The sequence below is a fragment of the Podarcis gaigeae genome (assembly GCF_964106915.1).
Source record: "Podarcis gaigeae genome assembly, chromosome: 5".
Classification (NCBI taxonomy): Eukaryota; Metazoa; Chordata; class Lepidosauria; order Squamata; family Lacertidae; genus Podarcis; species Podarcis gaigeae.
Window position 1 is genome coordinate 31,690,412 of NC_139681.1, and position 17,218 is coordinate 31,707,629.

Sequence of the window (17,218 nt, forward strand, 5' to 3'; positions counted from 1 at the left end):
TGGCCATCAGGCAATGATGGCTCTTTCCACCTGCCTTGCCCCACCCTCCAGCTTCAGCAGTCTTCATAAAAGATGGAGCCAGCTTGTTTCCTCCTGCTCCAGAGGGGAGGACCCGAAGGGCAAGAGCTATTCAACAGTGGAACAGACTCCCTTGGAAGGTAGAGGACTCTCCTTCAATGGAGGGTTTTAAGCTGAGGCTGGGTGGCCAGCTGTCACAGATGCTTTTATTGTGGTGGTGGTGGTGGTGGTGGTGGTGGTGGTGGTGGTGGTGATGATGATGATGATGATGATGATAAATAAATAAATAAATAAATAAATAAATAAATAAATAATTATTTATACCCTGCCCATCTGGCTGGGTTTTCTCAGCCACTCTGGGCGGCTTCCAACAAAACACTAAAATACAATAACCTATTAAACATTAAAAGCTAACCCTAAACAGGGCTGCCTTCAGATGTCTTCTAAAAGTTTGGTAGTTATTTTTCTCTTTGACATCTAATGGGAGGGCATTCCACAGGGTGGGTGCCACTACCGAGAAGGCCCTCTGCCTGGTTCCCTGTAACTTGGCTTCTCGTAGTGAGGGAACCTCCAGAAGGCCCTCAGCGCTGGACCTCAGTGTTCGGGCTGAACGATGGAGGTGGAGACGCTCCTTCAGGTATACTGGACCGAGGCTGTTTAGGGCTTTAAAGGTCAGCACCAACACTTTGAATTGTGCTCAGAAACATACAGGGAACCAGTGTAGGTCTTTCAAGACCGGTGTGATATGGTCTCGGCGGCTGCTCCCAGTCACCAGTCTAGCTGCCGCATTCTGGATTAGTTGTAGTTTCCAGGTCACCTTCAAAGGTAGCCCCACATAGAGCACATTGCAGTAGTCCAAGCGAGAGATAACCAGAGCATGCACCACTCTGGAGAGACAGTCCACGGGCAGTTAGGGTTTCAGCCTGCGTACCAGATGGAGCTGGTAAACAGCTGCCCTGGACACAGAATTGACCTGTACCTCCATGGACAGCTGTGAGTCCAGAATGACTCCCAGGCAGTGCACCTGGTCCTTCAGGGGCACAGTTACCCCATTCAGGACCAGGGAGTCCTCCACACCCGCCCACCTCCTGTCCCCCAAGAACAGTACCTCCGTCTTGTCAGGATTCAACCTCAATCTGTTAGCCGCCATCCATGATTCCTGCATTGCAGCTCTACTGCTCTATGACTCTATGAAATCCGAATTCTATGTTGCAGTCTATACACACACCAAGTATTAGCTGCATAGACAGGAAATACTTAATTCTTTCTCAGTGTCTAAATATTTTTAAATCAGGTTGATATTTGCATACCTTTTTGAAAAGAAAGTGGCACAGCTTTTTTTTTTTTACAGGAGCTTCTTCAAGGAGGTAAAAGACCACACGTTGACTTTATAGGGGTGGGTGGGGGAGAGATACGCAACAGCTTACCCTGGACAGCCTGAGTGATGAAAGCTCCACGTAAAATGTAATCTAAATCAAGAGGTTCCTTGCTGCTTTCGCACAAAGCTCACTTAACTCTTAGGGAGAGGCTCTTTGCTGCTGGAGGCTCTTCAAGGCTAATCAGGGTGATGGTCTGTCTGAAACAGGAACACCATGGGCATTCCATGGCTAATCAGCCACAGTCAAAACGAAATTGGGGGTTAGTGAAAAGGGACAACTGAGAAACCATCAAAACCTTAAAGTACCAAAGTCAGCATGGCTACGATTCTTTGCAGCATATAGAGAGGCGTTTTAGCAAATAGAACAAATAGGTTCTGCAATTGCAATCAGGTAAATTTACATACAATGTGAGCGTCCTCTTTCCCACCCCAAACTCAGGAGGGAGAGAGCAGAGTCACAAAGAATATGGCAAGGATAAAGATGCTGAAGGTGTTGCGACTGGTGGAAGCAAAAAAAAGGGGGGGAGTTGGAAGTGGTGAAAAGCATATCAAATTAACTGACCACTACAATGCTCCCCCCACCCAAAGTGAAAGCTAAAAATATAAACTGGAAAGGCAGCACTTCTGCAGGATTCTGCAGCAACACCCAGATTTTACTTTACAGGCTCAGTTTTCAAAACATGAAGGTGTGTGAATTCTTAGTGCAGCAGGCACAGTCGTCAACAAGGCTGATGCCAACACTTTTTTCACTCCTTCACCACCTCATTCTTCAAAACCAGCCTGCCTCAGGCCCTGGCATGTCAGCTGCCTCCATGCCAATGCATTGTCCTTCACCACCCTTGCAATCAAAAGTCGTGAGAAAAGTTGAAAACACTGGGGAGTTAGCTGCTGCTACGGCACAAGTATCAGCAAGGAGCCTCAGAGCGTTTTGTTCCCAGAAGCAAAGGAGGTTAAAGGAAGTGATGGTTGCCATCCTTTGAGCATCAAGCACATTGTGTACCACAAGGTTGCTGTAGTAACATAAAAGGAGTGATGGACTGGAAAGGAGGCTGAACTCCAGACTATAGCATGGGAACTCTAAACTAGAAGGTAGGGTGGGTGAGAGATGTTACTTTGTGCTCCTTGTGAGACTCTGCTACCCATTCAAAAACAATATGAAGGGTGGTTGTTGTTGTTTTTGTTTTGGAGGGCAGTAATAGAAAAAAGAACTGAAAGTGTTTTGAGAAGTTGGAAGGAAACTGGAGAAAGATAATAAAAAAGCAAAGAGTTAAAAACAGCAACAATCCAGAAGACAGAGAAAAGATGAAACAAAAAGGCAGGGGGAGCCAAAGCAATACAGAAGGAGGAAGTCTGAAAGCAGAACACATGCGGAAGAGCCAGTGTAAAAAAGAGTTTAAGATGGGACGGGGAAAACTAATTTACTCATTAAATTGCATAGTTAGAGATGTGAGCAAAAAAATGTTTCTGAAGGTGGTTTGTTTTTTTTGGTCCAGTAGAAGCTCACTGTGAAAAATCTCAATAATTATTTATTGTCCACATTCAATGGCATACCTGCAGTCCCTTCCAGTCAATTGATCATCACACTTATTTCCAGTTATTTGATTAGTGCTCAGTAATAACCAGAATTTTAATGGCAGGTCATATTTTTGAGGCTGTTTGATGCCCCCAAACATCCCACAGCAACAAGCCACACATTAGAGCAAGTTTTGTCTCAAGGCAATTGGCCCTGTGGCTTGCAGCAATGAATTCAGCACTTCCAGTGGGGACAGCTCCTGTTGCAGTCCACTTTTTAAATCCGAGATGGGCAACGTTCACAACTCAATATTAATAGTTGCAAAACTTTCACACACAAACAAACACATTTATAATTAGTCTTAATAAGAGTGCCTGTTTACTCAATGAATGTGTCAGATCCACAGAGGTCATCCAAATACTCCCCACAGCTGATAAAGTATTGCATTATTTCTGTCAGTCCACCTGGAAATTCTCGTTCTCTCTACAGTTCTATGTCTTTCCTCTTTTCTAATAGCCTTCTTCAGCCCTCAGTTCTTTCATTCATGAATCATTCAATTTTGACCAACCCTTTTACGGTAAAAGTAATTTCAGCTGTTGCATTTCCATAGCGTAACAGAATCCTGACTCACAGCTGGCATTTTTAACAACCAACTTCAACAATAAGAAGCCCAGCTAGACCACAGCCCTGTTCCTTAAGCTTACTTGCGACAGCCAGATATGCCATCTGAAACAGCTCAACTTTTTCCCTAGTAAGTGACAAATCAAAGAATACAAACTCTGAAAAGCTACCTCCCTTAAGCTTTTCAATTTCGTGTTATTCATTCTTCAGATCACTCTGACATTTAGTTCCAAATTATAATGTGATTCAGATACCATCTGTGAAGAATACGAACCTCTTTTCTCAGGAAGGGAGTTTTCTTCTGACCAAATCACAGTTGTGTGTGTGTATTTGTGGCAATTGGGGCAATGCCTCCTCAAGTTCAAACTCCTGGTGTACAGGGTTATATTCAACATAATAAATGGCTGGGAATAAATGGCTGGGGACCACTGGGAGAAGATTTGGGGGCATGTGGGAGCTGAAGGGGGAAGGAAAGGAAGATGAGGTCTTTCTGCACTCACAGAAATCTACTCGAAAAATTCTGAATTCTGACCATAGATTTTAAACAGTAAGTGGGTAGAAAGCCATCTGAGGCAGAGAGTTGGGCTGTGACTGGAGAGGTCCAAGTTCAAACCTCCATTCAGCCATGAGGGTCAGTGAATGACCTTTGACTAGCCACCCACCCCTCACCCTAAGTCCTCTCATAGGGCTATTGTGAAGCTAGAATAGGAAAACTCCCATTGGCAATATCCTAAGCTCCTTAGAAAAAGGGCAGGATAGAACCATAAGTGGGGGAAACACTCAATGTTCGCTGAGGGTGAGAAAAAGGCAAACTGCAAACAGGACATGGCTTTTACTACTTTTATTACTTTCTCCTTGGGTATAATCACAAACTTTTCCAGTGTTGCCTTTGCAGCCCATGTGACTAACAAATTGCTTGAGAAGTATTACAAATAAGAATGGGTGCTCATGATTTCAGCAGTGTGGGGATCCTAAATTCTGAAAACTTGTTACACTGATTACCCAAATTAGTCGTCCCCCCAGAGCTACTGAATTCCTGAGGATGACATTACTCTGGATCAATCAATTGAGAAAATATACAGAATGCGATTTTGTATCTGTAGCCCTGTTAATGCAGGCTTTAGAACCTCTCTTACTTTTATTCTGTAGCAGTTACAACGGCAATGTAAACAATTGTATCAGCTTGGTTTGAATTCTGGTCCTCAACAGGTTCTGCACAGAGAGAGAGAGACTAGCTGCATATACCACTAGCCGTCCCACTTTGGGCTCCATTCGAATCTGCGGTGTTGTTTTTATTCTGCTCTTGTCCTCTCCTTGAATGTTCAGGAAACTTTAAGCAGGGCTTTTTCTTCCAGTACCATAGCAGTTAATCTAATATAGCCAGTAAATCACTCTGTTACTCTTAATCTTTTTATTCTGGTAAGTCACACTACCTCAGCTTGGCTGCTCTCTCTTATTTTTAACCTGTCAGTCTCTAGCTACAATTAAGTTTTCTACTATGAATAGAAGCCAGAGCAGCTGAGGTCTAAATCACATCTTTATTCCAGTGACAACACATGCTCTTTTTCTTCCTTTAAGGAGCAACTCTTTCTTTTTCTTTCTCCCTTTCTTTCTTCTTGCCTTGGGGAAGATCCACATGACAGGATCTACCTAATGCAACTATCTGCAAAAGCAAAAGTTGAAATCCCTGGTTCTCAGGCTCTCCCGTGTAATAGCCTCCAGCTCAGCAAATGTAAAAGGAGAGGGATTGTTGCCACATTCAGTAATGCTTAGAATCATTGAGCTCACTGGAGGCTGCAGGTGATGAGCCTGTGGATCTGTAACCAGGCCTGTAAGCTTTTGTGATCCTTTGGTTGAGCCAATGACCACAAGGCAGATTTAGGCAGCTGCAATCCAGGGCACTAAACACAGTTCCAGTCCCTGGTGACATCATCTGCTTGGACCTATGCCCTGCACCTGGCTAGAAATGAAAAGCCAATTACTTTCCATGTATCTCTCTGCTACTTCTGGAGTTTTTTAATAGCACAATGTACCACCACAGGTACTGCATGGTCGGAAGCAGGCCAACTTTTGAGACCATGGTTGTTGTGACCCCATGATAGGAACTTTCCCACATTTGCTGGATATGGGGGCCTCTACAATGCTATTTTCACATATACTGCCAACCTAGCAGTTCGAAAGCATGCCAGTGCAGGTAGATAAATAGGTACCACTGTGGCAGGAAGGTAAATGGCATTTCTGTGCACTCTGGCTTCTGTCACGGTGTTCTGTTGCACCAGAAGTGGTTAAGTCATGCTGGCCACATGACCCAGAAAACTGTCTGTGAACAAACGCTGGCTCCCTCGGCCTGAAAGTGAGATGAGCGCTGCAACCCCATAGTCACCTTTGACTGGACTTAACTGTCCAGGGGTCCTTTACTTCCTTTATCTTTTTACCTATTTTCACATATAAGGTGAAACTAGGTTTTGAACATTTTAGTAATTAGAACCCATGTGATGAATTAGTGAAAACAGGGAAGGTATTCTGTTACACATGCAGAGATGTGTTGAACAGCGACAGATGTACTTTTCGGCAGAAGAATGCCACAGTCTGTCTAGGGGCTATGGTGAATCCTTCACACAGAAACCTGAAAAAAACTTACCCAACCTATTCACTAGCAGAAGTTTACACCATAAAGCAGACACCAAGCTATGTGTGCCATGAATAGCAGTGCAGCACCTACACTTCTGGAAGAGCCTCACAATTCAAGTGAGTCAAACACATTAGCCAGAGGTGGCTTTTTCTACACTGTCCAACTGGTCAACTATACAGCTTCACTAACTATTTTGCATCTTTCAGTCTAACACCAAAGGGTATGGTGTCCCATACCCTTAAGCTTCTTTCTTAATCCAATACTCTTAATCCAATACTTCTTAATCCAATACTCTAAGACCCTGAACAGAATGAGAGCCAAGGTGTAAGTTACCTTTCACCTGCTGAAAATGGCATGCCTGGGGTGACCTTACCATTGCACTGTAATGTTTACAATCTCTTGCTGAATAGATAGATCTGTCCCCATTGCAAATAAAGCACTGTGTTCCATAATATGGGGAGATAAGTATATATAGCACAGTTAGCACTCCCGACCTGTATGGCACATGTGTAAGACTAGCCATTTGTGCTATTTTTAGCCACCAGGCCCGTTTTACTCTGAGTAGGCCCACTGAAATAAATCAGGGTTTCCCAAACTTGGGTCTCCAGGTGTTTTTTGGACTACAGTTCCCATCATCCCTGACCACTGGTCCTGTTAGCTAGGGATAATGGGAGTTGTAGTCCAAAGACAGCTGGAAACCCTGAAATAAATGAGCATGACTAAATTTAGGCCCATTAATTTCAGAGGGTCTACTCTGAGTAAAACTTAGTTGACTACCACCCCATTTTTATGAGCATTTATGTGGGCTTTTGTGCTTCATATTCATACCAAAGTCAGAAATCACTTTCTTTAAAATGTTAATTATTATAATAATAATGCTATAGCCATTTTTGTCATGTTAACATTGCTATAGCAATAACAATAGGAAAGAATAAGAAAATGTCACACATTCTTTGTATACACTTTTGCAATATTAACTTGAACATATTCAAGACCAGACCTTTGAACTTTACTAGAACTCCCTTACCGACCTCTCCAAATGAAATCTGAAATGGTGTCCCTTCCTTAAGCGTAGTGGGGTCAGAAGCACTAAAGATGATCGCCAAATCTCTTCGGTTTTGGGGATTTTAACATGAGCTAAATGTACATCTTAACTCTACCTTTTGTGGGCTTTTTGGTATTATTCTATCAATAGATTTTTTTTTTAAAGGAAGATGTTTGCTAGCTGTGTCATGCATTGCAGCGTCTGCTACCTATACCTCTCATTGCAGGAGTTTATCTAAGAAGCTTGCTGGAAAACTAGGCATGAGAGAGAGAAAGAGAATGCAGGCTATTACACATTCACTGCCCACCAGTCTCTGTTAAGCTTGGATTCTAGTTATCTAGGCCAACCCGGCTGCTGCTTTGCAATGCTATGTAGTTATAGGCAATTTGGCCAACTGGCATATAGGCTCCCCCTTGTGACAACAGAAACATCCAAGAAAACCCCAGCTGTCTATATTATATGCAGGTGTGTGCCATTGCTTAAGGGATGGCTAAGCAAGGGACTTATCACACTTGAACCTGTAGGGATTAAGTAGCAAAATATACTGCATTTGAGTGAAATGTGACCAAAAGAGAGCCTATTGACCATTCAATTGGATTTGAATGTGCCACAGTCCAAAGACTATGTTCACTGCTTATGTGCATTACCTTGCATGCTACAGATTTTCCAAATTGCTCCCTGGTATCCCTGCTGTCTAAAAGTCATAAACCTGTGTGATGCGGGTACATCTTGTAGCAAAATCCTAATACAACTGTCATGCTGGAGTGATTTTACAAAACAACTCACATTCAAAAAAGGAAAGGATAAGATTGCTGTCTAATCATCTCCTTGAGCTAATCTTTACTTCATTTTTTCTCTCCAGGAAGATCTCATAGAATGAGCTTATGACACTCAGTGAGAGATCCTGAGAGCCAGGGGAGCATGCTAGGCATGACCAGACCTCATCTTGTTCCACTGAGTCAACATTCCAAGTACCTTTGAGGGGAGAAAAATGGCCTCATGCAATAGTAATAGCAGATTGATTATTCCATTACTGTCAGTGCCTAGGGAAAGAATTCCTCTACATTTTCTACTCTGCACCAGGAAGACTTGAAACATTCAGAGGAAGGGTTTCCTCATAAGGTCTTGGCAATCTCAGAACAGGCAAGGGGGGGGGGACCCTTAAATTGCCTTCTTCCTGAAGGGAGAGAGGTATGTGTGTGTTTTATGTCAAAACCAGCCTTGCAAATATGTATGCAAGAGTTACTAGTCCACAAGAATTTACAATAGCCTGTCTATACATTTGTATGTTAGTAATTTGTGCCACACCGAAAACACTAAGGAAAGAAAAATGTACACTTCCATTTGCATAGAAAATTCCTTGGCTGGTTACCTAGAGGAAACCCCCTCCAAAGCCACTCCATATTCACTTGATGAAACCAAGCTACTTGTCTGATCAGCTATGTGCACCAGCATAGCTTATCACAAGTCTGAAGCGCTGGGATCTGACATGGTGTTTCAATGTCCACAGCTGGTCCCCACTTAGAAGTCCCTTAGAAGTCTCACCCACCCAATTCAAAGCCACAAGGTGGTTCTCAGTTCCTTATTCAAATCAGTGGCTCAAATGCAGCTCGAACAATGAATTCAACAGAAAACAGGGTTTCAATCAGGGCATCAGCATTTATCAATTGACAAGGTAGCATGGGCAAATGATCTAGGGTGGTCTAAAGATTATGATAGAATGCAGAGATGTTCTAATCCAAATTCCTAATTCATGCTCCATTCAAGTCTCTGAACTGAACGAGAAACTGAAACCAGTAAATCAACTCTAGGATTTGAAATTATATGAAGAAATGATAACCCTATCTGTCTTCTCCCTCTTACCTAGATATGCTGTGCTTTCCTAGTGACAGACATAGCATCCATACTCAAGACTGAATTTTTGCACTATCACACAGACTTGAATCAGGGCCTTTCCCCAACTTTGATGGCCTTAATCCAGTGGACTGGCCCTGCAGGTTTCCCCCATGGCAAATAACAAAATGGGAAAGTGTAAGAGATAGACCCATGTATTGCCTAGTGCAATGGTGCAACCAGGTAATTTTACACCTAGTACTATGGAAACACCATATGATTTTTTAAAAAGCAGCTCAGGTTTGCAACTATTTGCAGAATCAAGACCCATGGAAGAGGATGCATGCTGCCTTGGGAATGTTTTTGTGCTAAGAACCATGAAAATTAGACAAAGGTACAACCAAACAGCAAATTCAGACAGGTAAATTAGAAAAGCCAACCAAAATGGAATTCCAATTCCATATAATAATTTGTACTACTGAGTGAGGGTCAAAGTGCACTGCTTTGCAGAAATTCTACACAAGTTACATACAGTAACCAATAACACATCACACATTAAGGGGGGAAATGTTTTCCTACACCATTTAGGGGGTTCATCAGAAATCTATGTATCCAGGAAGCTTGCTATTTTCAGCAAAAAGTACCACCCAAGCCATTATGGAACCCATGCCTCTCAACATCAAAATGCACTAACAGCCTCATACTCAACGTGTTCATTCAGAAGTACACCCTAATCTTATTTGGACTTGCTTCTTGGAACGTGTGTTTAGGATTACAATCTCAAGAAAGCAACAACATTATTGTTTAAGTGCCTGCTGTGAGACTGGAAGAGTCAAAACTGATTTGTTGGCAAGCAAAAACATCACCATTAGTATTATATCTTGCCAGGCTACAACCACAGCCCAACCTGGTTGCATATCAAGCTCTTAACTAAAGAAGGTTAAACACAACAGCAGGCAGAGAGATCCAGAACTCCCTCAAAGAAGAGGCTCTCTCTCTCGCATTGCCACCTCACCAATCCAACTGATATCATGCAGCAGAACGGTTCCAAACGTTTTTCATGAGCACCATTTCAGGTCCACTTTCCACCTCTATTTTCTCACCCTCTCCCCCAAAACACAATGAGAACATGAGAGAGAAACCCTCTTTATCACCCATTCCCAAAGACTATATAACACCCAGGAAAGGTGGCAGGCAAGAAAACATCCTTCCACTTTGTGAAAATCAGGACTTTGTTATCTGTGCCAACAAAGCCCATTCCTACCTGCTTAAGAACTTGTTGAAATGTTAAAAGGCTAGTTCACTTCCAGTTCTGAAACCACCACTTTGCCTGCCATTTGTGGCATCTCTTCAACCATGCAAAGTAAGGCTGCTGACAGATGTTCTCCTTGAGGGAGATTAAGCTGAAAATCGAGGCTTCGGAGAGATCAAAGCAAGGGACCTGCTTCTAACCCAAGTCCTCCTTCCCTTCACCGAACCCACTGCAGTTTTCAAGTGAGCAGGTGGAAGAAGAGGCTGGGAAGACACTGTAACTGGGAATGCTCTTTAAACAGGCTCTTCCCTGCCCCCTCCACCAGTGTGAAGCTGATTCCTAGTTCTATATTTGCCGTTCCTGAGACCCTATTTGATTCAAAGGTGCAGATGCTGAATGAATAAGTACTTCAGATCTGAATACCACATTCACCAGCCCTTTCATATCCTCCAAGCTTCCTTCATCACAAAGGATATAAGAGGGAGCACTTTGGGGAGCAGAGAGCATCAGCTGGTTGTGGCATGGCCTCCTTTGCTGGGCAGGTTCGTTTGCCTGTTATGCACAACTGAATACTTGCAAAGGCCAGTACGTCAAAGCTGGTCCTTCTGCATTGTTTTCCTTTGTAAAGAAAAGAAAGCATAGGACATTGCTTCTGAGGAGAAAGGGTGCCAGTAACCCCATTTGCCTAACCTATCCAACCAAATCCCAGTTGCTCTTTGGGGCTACGTATGCAGCTCAGGATCAAATAAGGATCTAGCAAGGAGCAACATCAGGCTCAGGTGGGTAAAACTCTCTTTCTCTATGAGCTGGGGAAATGGAGCGTGCACACAGGTAGGCATGCTTCTGCCACCTGTCAAGGAGAGGCCTTCTTCTTTGCATTTTATCTCTTTGCTTTGATAACGACTTGGCTCAATCACTTAGGTTTCAATAAGTAGATGAAGGAGGGAGGGCAAAAGGATGTTGCTGGACATTGTTGGCGTCAGTGTGCAAAGCTACTAGCTGTCAGAAATACAATGGTTTTTAATCTAGAGGTATGTTGTGGAATATATAATGTATACTAATTCTGAGTCTAGGTCACCACTCCTGGCTGTGATCCTCTGAAGAAAGATTAAAACACCTACCACTGTTGTTCTCCATTCCTAACTTATTTTTATTTCTCTCTAACTTTTCTTGGTTCTCTTTTACGTTCTCTCTAACTCCCCCCCCCCCCAATTCCATCCTTGCCTGAATAAAGTCTGTCTTTGGACACCACTAAAATAACAGCATGTGATCAAGAAAGAAGTATATTTGCCCTTACCTAATCTATTAACATTTAAATCAGATTCTGCAAAAGTGGGCATCTTTAAGTGGGGTATGGGCCATAACTCACATGAACAAGTTACTAAGTTCCTAGTTATGGCTGGTACAAAAAGCAGAAGTGCAACATAAATTAGTAAATTGTTCCTGCAGACAGTGCTCGTCTTTAGATAATATTAAGATGAGACAATTCTTGAACTATGCCTATCTACATACAACTCATCCAACTTCATTGTGAAAAATGCTCAAGCACTAAATACTTGCTGGCTCTCTCTTCTTCTCCCCATCCCTTGGCCAAGATGCCAATAGGTAGCCGGTCAGCTAAAAATAGTACAGGTTGCCTCCAGATCCCATCCCTTCCTGCTTTTAACACCTTTAACCCTGAATATATGCAGTTAAAGATGCCAAGAGGGGGAAAGGGAGAAGCTATGAATAAAAAAAAAGTACTTCATTTAGAGTGGAAAGAGAAACAGGAAAGAATAGGAGATCCCTGGAACAATTGCAGCAGGATACATTAAAACTAAAACACAGGGCAACAGTTTTGTGGCGGTGCATTGTTGCTTTTTTGGGTAAGGGTGGGGGCAGATCCACCCAGGGGATTCCCCAGGCTACATTTGAAAATAGACAGTGCCAGAGGGAGAAGGGTCAGAAGGAAACCCCTCCAGGAGTAGGATGCCAATACATACAGCAGCTTGTGCCATTTCCCTGCCCACCCCCTCAATTGCTGGACCCCCGTAGTTACTTGAAGGAAAGGCACTTTCCACACACAGATTATAACTGAATCAAATTGCAAATCAAATTAAGGCTGCAATCCTTGTGTACTCAAAGTTCCACTGGAGTCAATAGGACTTGCTTGGGAGAAAACACATTTCAAATGTGATCATTCATATGAAGCACTGTATAGCATCATTTCTCTTTCATGTAATTTTATCTAACATATTGGGGAAGGCATGTTACTCCCCAGCCCCCCTCCCCCAATGAACTATGCTCTTCTTTGGTCATCACCCATGCAGAAAGAGTTTTTTCCCCTGGTGCACCTCAGACAAGATTACTTCACAAAATTACACTGAAACAATGGGAGGTGTGCTTCCTGTAAACTGGGACTCATTCAGAACACAGTGGTTTCTAGATGGGACCCATTCAACCAACCCCATCACAGAGGGAGAGCTTGCTCAGTCATCTGCCCAACCTTGAGGACACTTGCTGAGTCTTACTCAGACCTTTCAAAAGACGACACACTGGGTTTTAAGTACAGGGTATTCCAAGTGATCCCCGTTGCTTGCAAAGTAACCCTAAGCATAGCTGCATAGGACATCTCTGGAGGGATGGGGCTTTATAGGTGAAGGAATTTGATAAGCCAGGAGGTGCTTGCTGGAAGAAAGTTAACATTTAGCTTCACATTCAAGGGATGGAGGTCCCTGCTTAGTCTTGTCACACAGCTTAGGGCAGCCTGAATGTGCTGCTTTCTAGGACTAGGCTCAACAGCCTCCTTTGTGTTAAGGTTTTCATGCCTTAGCACACTTATCTGGGGCTTTGGGGTATGACAAGAAGGTAGTTAAAAGAGCTGACTAACACTACTGTACAAAAGCTGCCTTGAACTATATGATGAACGGCAGGGTATAAATATTCTAAACAGAGAAGCATTTCAGGTGTTTCAGCCCCCATCCCACTCTGATGCATCTGCTGAGGTAAGTTCCATGCTTTTAAAGTAGCTCTACACGAATGTAACAGTCACTGAAATTAATAGAACTTAATGCCAAATAGGAGCAGTGCAACGTTAGATGCTTACAAGCCCCTGTTTGGGGAGCATGACTGCCAAACAGACAAGCACTTTAAAAAGGACTGCAGGCGACCTGATCACATTTAGTAAGGAATAAATCCCGCAGAATTCAATCTGAGTAGTTTCCAAAAATGGGATTGCACTGCCCAGCTGCAGTCCTATGGGCAGCCCCCAGACAGTGATTGCTGTGTAAAACAGCTTGTCAGCAAAACTGCATTCCCATCCAACAAGTGCCTCCAAAGTAGCAATCACTGCATGTTTGTGTGACTTCATTACCATGCAACCTGGTCCTTCCAAAGGACTAAGGAAGCTTTGCTAGTTTGGAATAGCTATATGATTAGGCAGCAGACTCCGAGAGCTGTCTTACCTTCCTGCTTGGTGCCCTAGGTGGGCGTCAGGTGTCAGACTTCTATTTATTTGCCATAGAAGCTCTGGGGGCTGCCAGTTCTTAATTGTCCTCCTGCCTGGTGTCTTTAACAGCTTAAACTTTTTGCAACACTGAGCTGGACTGGTAGGGAAAGCTTTGTTTTTATGTACTTATTTAGCCTTTTGCAAGGTACACACAATTTCAAAAGCTCTGCAATAAAGGGAGGGGAGAGAACAGAAGTTGCCAACCCTATACACTCTCTATTATACACTTGGAGTCTAACTGATCTTCAAATTTCATGCTCCTTTTCACCGTATTTCCAAGCTCTCAGTGCAATTATACGCACGCTTACTGGGAGAAAGTCCTGTTTAATTCTAAGTACTGGTAAATATGCACAAGGTAATGCTGTCAGTTGCCTTCATTGCAGAAACTACATCAGAACAGGTGGTCAAAGAGAAAAAAGCAACTGCGTCTGGGGAACCCAATCCTATAGATGTTTACTCAGAAGTAAGTCCTGGCAAGTTTAGTGGGGCTTTCTCCTAAGCAAGTATGTATAGGGTTGCAGCACTATCTATCTATCTATCTAGCATCTATCTATCATCTATAGCTCCTCAGATTGTCATTATTTTATGTTATGGCTTCTTTCACTGTTCATTTTTGCACTATTGGATTCAACACTCTTAGAGGCTGCATTTAAAAAGACACTTGAACCTGCTCTTAGTATTAAAATTGCTCTTTTTTTAAAAAAAGAGCAAAACCCCATTTTACTTTATTAAGGCTGCTCCTATATTCCAATTTGTTTTAGTTCAATGCACAGTTGTCATAGGGTTTTCCTACTGCATGTTGCCTGGCTGGGGTGGTTAGAAAAGTCAACTCAGAAGTATCATCAATAAATAAGACCCTGGCAACACAATCCCATGCATGTTGACTCAGAAACAAGTCCCACTGTTTTCAGTGGTGCTTATTCCCTTGCAAGAGTGCTCAAGATGAGAACCCAAAGAGGAGGATGCTTTCCCTCCCCCCTTCATTTTCTACCTGTCATCTGGTGGATAAAAGCATAGCCAGATCCTATGCATGTTTACTCAGAAGTAAGCCCTCGTGTTCTATGGGGCTTATGTGCAACTGCAAGAATCTTAGCACCATTACAGACTCGCAGTGGTTCTGCAGCCTCCTACTCAAGTCAGAAGAAAGACTCATTCATTCAGCTTGCTTCCCAGGTCCGTGGATATAGAATTGCAGCCTCAGAATATTTAAGGCTGAAATCCCAAGCACTCGTATCTTGAGGTGAGAAGTTTCTGACAAGAAACGCGCAGCGATAGCAGCGCACCTTCTCAGTCCCCCTTCCGCCTTACTGACGCCTTCAGGGAAACACACAACCCCAGAGCGCGTGCGGGACCTGCTTTTTACAAAACGATTTTTCTCCTTCACAAAAAAACCCAAAAAAACCCTGCTTAGAACTGCAACCTCTCCCTGTTCACTTGAGCTGCTCTCGCTCAGCTGCCACCCGCCATAAACCTCTGGAACCAGGCAGGCTATTAAAAAAAACACCCCCGACTAAAACCATCAGGGCGCTCCGAGTTCCGACGCGGCCAAGTTAACTGAAACCGGGAGCTGGGGCGGCGAAGGACTTTGCCAGCTCGGTCTTCGCTTCTACTGGAGGCGCGCCGAGCGTCCAAGAAAGAAGAAGAAGCGCCTCTCAAAGTTCCGGCGGAGAGAAAACGCGGGAAAGGGGCGCGCGGGGGGGGGGCTCGAAACTTCGCCTTACCTGTGGGCGGCTGAGGGGGAGCGAGCGGTGCGCTTGCCCAGCTGGCGTCGGCGAGGGGTGCTCGGCTCTTGGCCAAGAAAGAGCCTGCGAAGGAATTCCTCTGGCCAGCCAAAGCTCGCGGAGGGGAAGAGGTGGAGGGCGCGCGTCGTCGCCAAGTCACCTCCTGCCGTCCCTCGCTCGCCGACCTTCCCAGCCCAGCGCCGGCTCTTCTGCCATGGCCCGCCGACCGTAATCCAGTCGCTTTCCTCTGCTGGGAGCCTCCTCCTGTGCCGCAGAGCGCCGCCTTCCCAACCTCGCGCGCCTCGCAGGAGTCCAGCGAAGGAGCGCGGGCGCCGCCTCTTTCTCCGGCTGCTGCTGCTGCTCCTACTGCTGCTGTCGCTGCCCGGCGGCGCTTCGCTCGCCTGAGGAGCCGAGCAACTTTGGGCGCCTCCCCCTCCCGAGGGATGCGCGTGGTAGCTGGGGGGGGGAGGGGCGCGGCAGCAGCTCCCTCGAGGTTGGTGGCGGCGGGGGAGAAGAGGAGGAGATATATACCCCAGCGCAAGCGCGCGCTCTCTTTCTCTCCTCCGCCCGCGGAAGCAGCCAGGAGTCGTCGGAGAAGCAGCAGCAGCAGCAGCGCAGCTGGCGCGCGCGCGCGGACGGAGGAAGGAGCAGCACGAGCAGCAGCGGGCGAGCGGTGAATATTTCAGCTGATGTCACGGGACCCGCTGCTTTGGCGACTCCGACAGCCCTTCCCGCCCCGAGGCGCACGAAAGCCGGAGCGCGCTCCTCTGTGGCTGCGAAACGTCGCCGAGCACAACTCAGCACAGTCGCTGTCGGCGGCTCGCTTTCGGGCGTCTGGTTTCAGTTGGGGTTTTTTTAAATCTCAGAAAGGACGGGAGAAACTGGAAGGAATCCGCGTGCTTGACACTATGTAGCGAACTTCTTTGTAGGCGCGGGCTTTAAGCGCCCCCTTCTTGCTCTGGGGATCAGGGGCGGGACACAAATCCCCACAAAGGTGCAACCAAGGAATCCTTTGCGACCTTGCAGTTAGCGAAATCGGCCTCCCTCTTTTTTTCCTGACAAAGGTTGTGCACTAGAGTTGCCGTCTTTTCTTTATACTGCCCTGCTCAGCCATCCCTAGCAAAATCATGCCCTGCAGAAATTCACCAGGTGAAGCTCTCTCCGTCATGGAAATAAAGTGATTTGGTGGGGAGGCACTATGTTCAATCGGGTCCATGTTAAAAGCATGAGAACAGGGCCAGTAAGAGAGACAGACTGAATGCATCCAAACGGACAGCTTTCCCTATTGCTGCTTTCTTGGCATGGGGATGCAGCACCTGTTGAATTTCAGCCTGCCATGCACCCCTGATTAAGAAGTGCAGAGCCTCCATCGTGAAAAAAATATATCATGTACTCAATAAATATAACATGCACTCAAGGCTTCAGGTTAGGCAGGTCTTGGACCAAGGATGTGTGAGGTAAGGGAGATAGGATCTCTGACCATGTGCAGAGTCCTTCTTCACTACCAGTGAGTAACCACAGCTTTAATACACACATCTGGAATGAGGGGGACAAGGCCTGCAAACAAATTTGCACATCTCATTTTATAAATTAAACACAGCTTGATTCTGTTCCTGTAATAATGACTACACTGTGACTACTTGGTTTCTGTTCTTTCCTAATGTAAGAGTCCATTGACCTTTGAAAAACTATTTCTATTTTACCCCCTTTGCCTAAAT

General features: G+C 44.8%; 1 protein-coding gene across 1 annotated transcript in view; it reads right to left on the minus strand.

Annotated features, from left to right (window-relative positions):
• The window catches only part of CDH23 (cadherin related 23), a 394,671-nt gene extending 378,627 nt beyond the window's left edge, over window positions 1-16,044 (minus strand). Inside the window, exon 1 of the mRNA XM_083740685.1 lies at window positions 15,501-16,044. The gene's annotated coding sequence lies outside the window, so the exon portion shown is untranslated. The remainder of the gene's footprint in view (window positions 1-15,500) is intronic.
• Window positions 16,045-17,218: the final 1,174 nt, after the last annotated feature.